We start from the raw sequence: 11,651 nt of genomic DNA, 5'->3' as shown, positions 1-11,651 counted from the left end.
TATGAGGCCCCGAATTCTTGCAGGTGGTATAGATGCCCATTCATCATGGCAAAATGTTTCCAGCTCATACAAAGTCTTTGGTCGTCTTGCATGAACTTCATGTTTGAGATCTCCCCGGATTGGCCGATGATATTAAGGTCAGGAGACTGATGGCCACTCCAGAACCTTCATCTTTTTGTGATGCAACCACTGGAGGGTCAACTTGGCCTTGTGCTTAGGGTCATTGTCGTGCTGGAAAGTCCAAGATTGTCCCATGCGCATCTTTCGTGCAGAAGAATGCAAATAGTCTGCCAGTGTTTTCTGATAGCATGCTGCATTCATATTGCCATCAATTTTCACCAGATTCCCTGTGCCTTTAGAGCTCACATCCCCCCAAAACATCAGTGAGCCGCCACCTGCTTCACAATGGGGACGGATATTATTTTCGCTATAGGCCTTGTTTACCCCTCTCCAAACAGCGCTTACGGTTGTGACCCTAAAGATTTATTTTGGTCTTGTCACTCCAAATTACACTGTGCCAGAAGCTGTGAGGCGTGTCAAGGTGTTGTCGGGCATATTGTAACAGGGATTTTGTATGGCATTGGCGCAGTAAAAGCTTCTTTCTGGCAACTCGACCATGCAGCTCATTTTTGTTCCAGTCTCATCATATTGTGCTCCTTTAAAAACAACCAAACTGTCCTTTTCCAGAGCAGCCCGTATTTCTCTGGAGGTTACCTGTGGGTTTTTCTTTGTATCCCGAACAATTCTTCTGGCAGTCATGAAATTTGTATTAGTCTACCTGACCTTGGCTTTGTATCAAGGGGTCCCCGAATTTTCTTAATAAGTGATTGAACAGTACCGACTGGCATTTTCAAGGCTTTGGATATCTTTTGAAATCCTGGATGCCTTTTGACAGTTCTTTTCTGCTCCCCATGGCTCAGTATATAGCCTTCCCAGTGCATCAAAATGAGAGCTAACAAACTCATTGACTATTTATAGAAAGACACTTATTGTGATTTAAAAAGTCACAGGTGTGGGGAAATGAACTAATTGCCATTTTAACCTGTGTGCATCATCCTGCGTGTCTGTTACAAGGCCAAACATTCAAGGGTATGTAAACTTTTGATCAGGTCCATTTGGGTGATTTCTATTATCATTATGGTTTAAAAAGGAGCCAAACAACTATACAAATTGCATCATATGATCACTAGCTCCAAATAAGTTGTTTGCATGGTCATATTTTAAAATCAATGCCAACATTTCACAATACCTGCCAGGGTAGGCAAACTTTTTAGCACAGCTGTAAGTGGATAAGTCATAAATGATTACTGCAGTTGCTAATTAGTGGTAAGATATAAGCCTTTAATCACAGCTCAAGAGCCTTTCACTCAAAACATTGGACAGGTATAATAATATAAATTGTTATAGATTAAATAAATTTCAGTGTTCTGTGGTTCTAAAATCTTATTTCTATCCATTTTCCCTCTGATTTCCCTGATTACACAACAGAATAAGTCTATTGGAGTATTCCCAGATTCTAAACTTAAGGTAGGGGCACCGAGTCCTAAAGTTGGAACTGTGTTATCGCAAGGGAAGAGTTCAGCCTTCATTAAAACCTCAGAAAAGGCATCCCAAACAACGATCTCCATGGGACCAACTCGATCAGCTGTAAAGAAAATGATTCCGGATAGCAGTTTTTCCTCACCAAAGGTAAGAGTTCTATAACTATACGTTGACGTTCAAGAAGCAGTTGTCTGGATTGTATAGGTGTATTTTTTTGTTAGAGACATAGAAACTATGCCAGCAAGTGGGAACAAGTCTGCCCATGTTTTCTTCTTTAAAAAACTAAATTTGTTTGTCATTAGCCGTGTCTTATATGCAGGGATAGCCTTATGACTATGGCAGGCATTTTTAAGTTCCCTTATACTATTAACAAATACCACTTTTGCTGGAAGGCTGCTCCAGTAGCACATCACATTCTCGGCATTCTTAATGTATTTGAGTTACCATAATTAGTATCCCGTTTTACAGAAGGAAGTGCCCACTACGCAGCAGTTAAAAGCAAAGACCATCTCCAAAGCTACCAAGCAGCCAGTGACGCAGAATCCTGTGAAGGCCCTTGCACCTATTCAAAAGCCTGCCGACGACAGCTCGGAAAACAGCGACTCGGACAGTGAGGAGGAGGCCAAGGGCAAGGTATTTAATAGTGGGCAGCCAAGGATCCATTTGGGAGATCCAGCTGGTTAATTTCTATCTAGATAACGCTATAATTATTTGTTGGGATCTGTATTTTGACTGTTTTATTCTTACTCTGTTGAATACACAAGGTTGTGCCGGCTCCTCAAGCGACCCCAGCAAAGGCCAAGTCGTCTTCCAAAAGTACCAAACAGACAGTTACACCAATTCCTGCGAAGACAGCTGTGCCCATTCAGAAGCCTGCAGATGACACCTCCGAGAGCAGCGACTCAGACAGTGGAGATGAGACAGAGGTATTTGTAATGCCTGCTAATATGTTGGTTTAACCACCCCGTTATCTTTTTGTTTTGTGTCATGCCTCTTAAAAGGTGCATTTTTGGAGTCTATAAACCATTTTCCCTAGAATAGAAAATAAATTTACTGTTTCTACATATATGTGTTATAATATAAATAAGCCCCAGGGTGTTAATTACCCTGTTAAGATAGTTTACTGTTTTCCGTAGCTCTGTACAATGGCTAGACCGGACATAAGTTGTATATAGCATAACAATTTGACTTTTTAAGGGACTGAAGGCAGCGGCAAAAATGGTTAGGGACAGCCCTTGAGATAACACTACAGTTATTTGTTAAATGTTTTATTGTGATTCTGTTGGGTACCAAGGTTGTACCGCCTCCTCAAGCGACCCCAGCAAAGGCATCTTCCAAAACTACCAAACAGCCGGTTACATCAATTCCTGCGAAGACAGCTGTACCCATTCAAAAGCCTGCAGATGACACCTCCGAGAGCAGTGACTCGGACAGTGCAGATGAGATGGAGGTATTTGTAATGCATGCCTGCAAATATGTTGGTTCAACCAGCCCATTTTATTAGCTTATTTTTGTACATTCTCTATTTTCCCCAAAATAGAAAATGACAAATCTTCCATTTCTTGCGTGAAAGTGATACTAATCTTAATAAACCCTAAATTGTAATCATATCACGATAGCTTACTGTGCAAATAAACCCATTTAGTCCCCTTACGACATACCTGTACGTCCTTAGAAGTTGTGGCAAGAAGCCCATTAGTGTGTACAGGTACGTCCTGACTTTGAGCGTAGGTACACTGTTCTTCAAGGAATGTGATTGTGCGTTCCCTTTGGGGAGGTGTCACTGCTGACACTCACTGCAAGTTCAGTTGAGGACTTGGAGAGCCCTGGCAGGGTCTTTTTAGACCCTGCTGGACTCTTTCATTGCTCCCCCTGCTGGCTGTTATTGTAATCGGCACAAACAGATGAGGAGAGGGAAGGTCATTGTCCAGCTTGTGGCGCTTTTAAAATAAGTATAAAATTTAAAGAAAAGTAAAGCCTGCAAACATTTGATTTTTTTTTCTATTAGAGTATAGTTTTATCCATTATCACTAACATTGTTTTATGTATTTCTATTTTAAAAGAAGCTCTACTTCTCTAAACCGTAATGATATATAATTTGTGTGGTTTCCTTTGGTTATGAAAACCCCCCAGCACTGAAGGGGCTTAATGTATCAAATACTTGTTGTGTACAGAAGATGGTGCCACCTCCTAAAGCCTTAAATGGTAGATATTTGTTATTGCAAATGTTTTGTTAACTTGTTTATCATGTTTGATTGTGGCTATAAGGTGATACCCCCAACACAGCCATTGAATGCAAAGGCCGTGGCATCTTCTAAAGCTCTTCTCAAGCAGCCAGTGGTACCAACTCCTGTGAAGGCTACTAAACCCATTCAGAAGCCTGCAGATGACAGCTCAGAGAGCAGCGACTCAGACAGCGAAGAGGAGACAGAGGCCAAGGTATTTAGTAGTGTGCTAACAGGGATTACAGTTCTACGAGGCTTTAGTGGATTCGGTTATATTTAATGAACTGCTTTCTGACTGCTTTAACTATTTTTTTCTGATTGTGTTGGGTACAGAAGGCTGTGCCACCTCAGCCGACCCCAGCAAAGACCATGGCATCTTCCAAAGCTGCCAAGCAGCCAGTGACACCAACTCCTGTGAAGGCTACTAAACCCATTCAGAAGCCTGCAGATGACAGCTCAGAGAGCAGCGACTCAGACAGCGAAGAGGAGACAGAGGCCAAGGTATTTAATAGTGTACTAACAGGGATTACAGTTCTCTTTGAGACTGTAATGGATTCACTTAGATTTGAATAACACTATATAATGAATTGCCTTCTGCTTTAACTATTTTCTTCTGATTGTGTTGGGTACAGAAGGCTGTGCCACCTCAGCCGACCCCAACAAAGACCATTGCATCTTCCAAAGCTCCCAAGCAGCCGTTAACACCAACTCCTGTGAAAGCTCCTGTACCCATTCAGAAGCCTGCAGATGACAGCTCAGAGAGCAGTGATTCAGACAGCGAAGAGGAGACAGAGGCCAAGGTATTTAGTAGTGTGCTAATAGGGATTACAGTTCTCTTTGAGGCTTTAATGGATTCAATTATATTTAATTAACACTATTTTATTCTGATTGTATTGGGTACAGAAGGCTGTGCCACCTCAGCCGACCCCAGCAAAGACCATTGCATCTTCCAAAGCTGCCAAGCAGCCGGTGACACCAACTCCTGTGAAGGCTACTAAACCCATTCAGAAGCCTGCAGATGACAGTGAGGAGAGCAGCGAGGAGGAGACAAAGGCCAAGGTATTTAGTAGTGTGCTAACAGGGATTACAGTTCTACAAGGCTTTAATAGATTCAGTTATATTTAATGAACTGCTTTCTGACTGCTTTAACTATTTTCTTCTAATTGTATTGGGTACAGAAGGCTGTGCCAACTCAGCCAACCCCAGCAAAGGCCATGGCATCTTCTAAAGCTCTTCTCAAGCAGCCAGTGGTACCAACTCCTGTGAAGGCTACTAAACCCATTCAGAAGCCTGCAGATGACAGCTCAGAGAGCAGTGATTCAGACAGCGAAGAGGAGACAGAGGCCAAGGTATTTAGTAGTGTGCTAACAGGGATTACAGTTCTCCTTGAGGCTTTAATGGATTAAATTATATTTAATAAACACTATTTTATTCTGATTGTATTGGGTACAGAAGGCTGTGCCACCTCAGCCGACCCCAGCAAAGACAATGGCATCTTCTAAAGCTCTTCTCAAGCAGCCAGTGGTACCAACTCCTGTGAAGGCTACTAAACCCATTCAGAAGCCTGCAGATGACAGCTCAGAGAGCAGCGACTCAGACAGCGAAGAGGAGACAGAGGCCAAGGTATTTAGTAGTGTGCTAACGGGGATTAGTTCTCTGAGGCTGTAATGGATTAATTTATATTTAAATAACACTATATAATTGTCTTCTGACTGCTTTAACTATTTTATTCTGATTGTGTTGGGTACAGAAGGCTGTGCCACCTCAGTCGACCCCAGCAAAGACCATTGCATCTTCCAAAGCTGCCAAGCAGCCGGTGACACCAACTCCTGTGAAGGCTACTAAACCCATTCAGAAGCCTGCAGATGACAGCTCAGAGAGCAGCGACTCAGACAGCGAAGAGGAGACAGAGGCCAAGGTATTTAATAGTGTACTAACAGGGATTACAGTTCTCCTTGAGGCTTTAATGGATTAATTTATATTTAATAAACACTATTTTATTCTGATTGTATTGGGTACAGAAGGCTGTGCCACCTCAGCCGACCCCAGCAAAGACAATGGCATCTTCTAAAGCTCTTCTCAAGCAGCCAGTGGTACCAACTCCTGTGAAGGCTACTAAACCCATTCAGAAGCCTGCAGATGACAGCTCAGAGAGCAGTGATTCAGACAGCGAAGAGGAGACAGAGGCCAAGGTATTTAATAGTGTACTAACAGGGATTACAGTTCTCTTTGAGTCTTAATTGGATTAAATTATATTTAACACTATATAATGAACTCTTTTCTTGACTGCTTTAACTATTTTCTTCTGATTGTATTGAGTACAGAAGGCTGTGCCACCTCAGCCAACCCCAGGAAAGACCATTGCATCTTCCAAAGCTGCCAAGCAGCCGCTGACACCAACTCCTGTGAAAGCTACTAAACCCATTCAGAAGCCTGAAGATGACAGCTTAGAGAGCAGTGAGGAGGAGACAGAGACCAAGGTATTTGCTAGTGCGCAGGCATGAATAACTTGATGTCCTTGACCCTTAATTGATTGTTTTCTGTCATTTTAACAATATACAGTAATTTTGATGTCCAAGGACAGGAATAAAGTTTTTCTGTTTTGTCTCCTCAGACAGAAACAAAGGTCAATGTATTTTCTAGTTTGCAAATGAAGATCACATGTATATATTTTTTATCTAAATTACACTATAGCTTGCTTTTTCGATCTGTTATCTGGCTTTTAATTCTCATCATATTGGCTATGATAGGTCGTGACACCTCCTCAACCAACCCTAGCAAAGTACAAGGTTTCTTCTAAAGCTTCCAAGAAGCCAATGTCTTCAACTCCTTTGAAGGTCTCTTCACCCATTCAGAAGCCTGCAAATGACAGCTCAGAGAGCAGCAGCTCGGACAGCGAGGAAATGACAGGTGCAAAGGTATTTAATAGAAAGTTATTAAAAACGTATTTGTCCCATCTTATCTGCCCTTTTTTTCCTCTGATGCAGTAATTCGTACCTTAATCAGTCGGTTATTTTATTCAGGATCCCTTAATGCCTATTCCATGGATGTTTAAGTTCCCTCACTGCATATTAGCCTTTACTACTTCTCATAGGCGATTGTTCCATGTATCTACCACCCTCTTGATAAAAATAGTGTTCATGCCAGGATCGAAGTCTTGATTTTTTTTTAGGGGGGGGGTAGTATATGGTAATTTTCGTGATCGGTTATTTATTTTGTTTGTACCCATTTGTATTGGGTGCCAAAGGTTATGCCACCTTCTCAACCAACCCCAGCAAACTCCAGAACATCTTCCAAAGCTGCCAAGCAGCCAGTGACACCAACTCCTGTGAAGGCTACTAAACCCATTCAGAAGCCGGCAGATGACAGCTCAGAGAGCAGCGATTCAGACAGCGAGGAAGAGACAGAGGCCAAGGTATTTAATACAACGTGTTTTTAGAGCTCCCTTTTCAAGTTATTCATAATCACATCTAAAATGGTGGTGAACACAGTACGTAATATCAAATGTTAATACTCCGATTGTAAACACCTCTTTCATATGGCCTTCCTTTCCCTTTTTTCCTTCACAATCTGTTGTTGCAGTACTTATTTGATATATATATATATATATAGCTCTGTCATATTCCACAGAACCTGGGTGAGCTGAACAGAACAATCACAATCATTTTCTTTAACCCCTTCAGTCCCCTATGAGACGTCCATAGGGGATTCTTGGGATGCGTTTTTTGGACGTACCGGTACATCCATAGGGGACTGAGGGGGTTAAATATGTCGTACTCATTGTTACCTTCTAATGTCTTTTCTTTTTTTTTGGGTTAGAAGATCGCAGCACCTCTTTTGGCCAGTGCAACCAAGATTTCTGCAGCTCCAACATCATTAACTGGCAGGCAAAGAAAGGTTGCAGCTACAACAAAGACTCCAGTTGTTGCGCTGTTGGCAGATGGTGGTTCAGACAGCAGTGAATCATCAGAGAGCGACGAAGAGCTACCCACCAAGGTAATCTGTGCTGGAGGTCACTGTGATTTGCGGAATACAAAACAAATTTAATGCCTGAACTAAAACTAAAAGCCGTTTTTTTCGCAATTTGCCTTTTTTCTGCTTTCATCGCCTACTTTATCTGTGTTTTGTTTTTTTTTGTTTGTTTTTTTTTCCCAATCTTAATTGAAGATTGAAGTTGTACTTCCAACATCCAAAGGTAAAGCCAGTACTCCTGCTGCAAAACCATCAGGAACTCCATTACCACTGGCAGGCAAGAGAGGAAAATCCACGGTATCGGTGAAAACCCCCGTCTCCACTATTCTAGCTGCAGATGATGGCTCAGACAGCAGCGACTCATCCGATAGTGATGGAGAGCTGCTTAACAAGGTATATTCACTTATGCTGAAAATGAGCTTTCTACGTGTTAGATTTATCTACACCATAATTTTCAATACAATGATTTTATTTAAAAAAAAATCACTTTGCTCCGTTCTGTTTTTATTTTTTATATGTCCTATTTTGTTAACGTTGCTGTCTCTTACAAAGTGCTTCTTTCTGTTCAGTCTGTCCCAGCAGCTCCTGTGAAGGTCCAGTCTGCGAAAAAAGCAGTCGGCAAAAAAGCGTCTGCTGTAAAGCCAGGAAGTACAGGGGTCCCAGCAGCACCTGCAAAAGCACCCGAGGCAAAAAGTGATACAGACAGCAGCGACTCGAGCAGTGAGGACGAGAAGGTATACGCTTCGTTTTACAACGTATAGAGAAAGATTTTGGTGCTCACGCAGCGACCGTCTGTGATTTGATTTGGGGCTTTAGGGTAACTTTGACATTACAGGCAAAGTTTGAAATGGGTCTTTGTGGGCGTCATGCAAACTGGGAGTGCAAATTTGAGAGCATGTTCTTAATCCTGATTCCACCCCCAATAGTTAAACTTATTCAGCAGCGTTCCAATAATGAAATTACTTCAGCAGTCTGTAATATCAGAAATCTTATTAATACCGGTTTTGCTTGAGTATAAGACAATGTTTTTTTTCAGAGCAAATGCTTTGAAAATTACCCCTCGCCTTAAATTCGAGGGAGTTTTATAATCCGGCCTCAAATGGCGGTGTGAGGTCAAGACTAAGATCCAGATTCCTTTCAGGGGACCTGGATCCTCCTCTCTGGCAGCCGGTGAGCATCTGCAGGATGCGTGCAGACATCTTCTGCCGGGGCTTCTACGAAGGAGCGCCAGTGTGACATGACCTTCCGGTGCTCCTCCATAGAAGCCCCTGCGGAAGTTCTGGGTAGCTGCGGAGGTTGCCTACGCACATCGAGCTGACGTTCACTGTTTGCTATAGAGGAGGATCCTTCGCAACCCTGCAGGGGACCTGGGTTCTCCTGTCTGGCAGCTGGTGAACCTCTGTGCGATGCGCATCGCACAATCTCCACAGCTACCTGGAACTTCCACTGGGGCTTCTACGACGGAGTGCCAGTTTCACATGACTTTCTGGTGCTCAGTCATAGAAGCCGGGCAGAGGTTGTCTACGCGTATCGTGCAGATGTTCACTGGCACGGGGGGACAAGTCTGGGGATGCACTGGGAGTCACAAATTGGGAGGTATAAGGCATATCTGGGGCAGAGTGGCAAATAGGGGGTATAAGGCATATCTGGGGGCAGAGTGGCAAATATGGGGGCAGATGTGCATAACTGGGAAAAATACGAACAAATACAGGACATAATAAGCTAATAACTTTTAATAAAGCAAAAGCCTGCTTAAAACTATCTTGTCCTCCAAATAATAAAAACAAAGTATGTGTCCATATACAGTTTGAAAGTAAACAAGAAATGTACTAATTATTTCCATTCCTCCTTAACTAAGATTGTGTTTTCTTTCACTTATAGACCCTGACTGCATCCTTAGAAGCTGCAACTCCTGCATCTGTACAACCAGGAAAGGTGGCCAAAGGAAGGGTAGCAAACACCCCCAAAGCCGCCATAACGGCAAACCCAACAGCTAATGTGAGCTTAAGCAGTAGCAGTTCAGATAATGAGTCTGAGGCACTGTAGGCATCTCGCTTCTTGAGGCTGATATGTGAGGGACCTATTGTGGATAATACAAGTGATTGGTTTTAATCCCATAATCGGTAGACTTTAAATCAATCAGTAAGGATTATGGATATGGCGACCAATGTTACTGCTGTAAGGAAAGCAGATCACAGCCTTGCAGCAAAAAATTAATCGTCTGATTCATCAGGCAGTGAAGAGCCAAGTGTGCAGCATTTGCTTAAACGCAAAATGCAACACTGAATGTGAATTAAGACTAGTCACAGAACTAGACATGAGAATGCACAAACGCAAGGGATTGATCCTCTACTTGAATATAAAAGCAATGAGGTGCTGATTGTGGTTGTTTTCTTACTGCAGAAGGGAATCAGCCAGGTCACTGCAATCAAAAGTCCTGTCGGAGCATCAGCTACCGGTAAGCAAAATCAGATCTGTTTTTCAACTTCTGGAGATGGTACCATGGGTTATGTATAAAAAGCAGCATTATTCCATGGGTTACTATGGTGATAAGTCCACTATTCATAGCACCAGTTCCACATTTTTATACATATATTCAACCTCCGCCCTCTACGAATTGTACAAAGCATACCGGTTGTTTTGTTTTTATTAAGTGATGTAGACTGTATTTGATCTTTTTTTTTTTTTTTTTTCAATTTTTTTTTTTTTTTTTTTTGGGGAACAGCACAGAACAAGTCAGCCAGTTCATCAGAAGACACAAGTGACAGTGACTTAGACAACTCCCAGGTAATTTCCTGCTCCAGACTGCCCTTTAACACAAATGTGTAGCGTTTACAACATTTTTTTTCCCCCCCTACATCGTCACCTATTCAAAATTTTAGTTTGTAAAGCATACGTTGTATAGTCTTATAACATTGTTTCAAACAAGCACTTTCATTCTAAATAGTGCAAAAGAACTTTTATAGTAACTATCTTAATGTATACACTAACTTCTGTTAAATATCAACTGAGAGAAATTGCAGAGCCCTTGGAAGTTTCTTGATACTGTCTATGCTTTCTAGGGGTGGGGGGGGTGTTTTTGTTTTTTTTACCAAGTTGTTCATGAATGTGAAAAATACCATCTAAGCTATACAATGCAGTTAATGAACGCTTATTACTTTGTCCTTGTTATTATCTGCTTAGGTTTTGATCCCGCCTCCATTGGCCACAAAAGCTTCCTTGCCCCAATCAAAACAGCCCAAAAAGTTAAAGAACAAAGAGGCTTTAGCTCCCAGCAACAAAAAGAAGAAATCCTCAAAAACCAAGCTTCCGAGTGCAACAGCACCAAACCAACTTCCAAGTGAGTGTTAAGCACCTTAAGTAGGGAGTCATCCATCTATAAAAAGGCTCGGCCGCGGAGAACGTCATGACCGACAAAATATTTTTTTCTTACAGTGTTTGAATCTGAAGAAGAAACCGTTCTAGCTCTCTTGGATGGAAGGAGTCCAAAGAAAAACAAGGGGAAAAAATCTGTATCCAAAAAGACTTCAGATGGCATCTTAGCTGGTGCCTCTGTGGCCGCTGGACAGTATACAAGTAGTCTGGTTTCAGTGGGTCCAGGTACAGAAGATAAAAGTGGAGTTGAAGCCACAGTAACGGCGAGTATAATGTCACCGCTAGCAGTGGCTCCAATTCCCACCCTACCGGTGTCTGAGAAGACCAAAACCGGTAAAAAACGAAAGGTACCAACCGAGGATGGAGTTGCCAAAAAGAAAGCCAAAGTTGACAAGAAGGCAAAAAAGGAAGGGAAGAAGGAAAAGAACAAGTCCATGTTAGTGGAGGGAGAAGCTGGGCTGTTGACACCAAAAACCAAATCCTCCAAAAAGAGTGAAAAGAAGTCTGAGAAATCTGATAAAAAGTCAAAGAAAAGTA

This window comes from Sceloporus occidentalis, unplaced genomic scaffold (genome assembly GCF_023333645.1).
Source record: "Sceloporus occidentalis isolate IW3139 unplaced genomic scaffold, rSceOcc1.0.p SCAF_36, whole genome shotgun sequence".
NCBI lineage: Eukaryota > Metazoa > Chordata > Lepidosauria > Squamata > Phrynosomatidae > Sceloporus > Sceloporus occidentalis.
Note: the sequence above shows the minus strand (reverse complement) of the source record.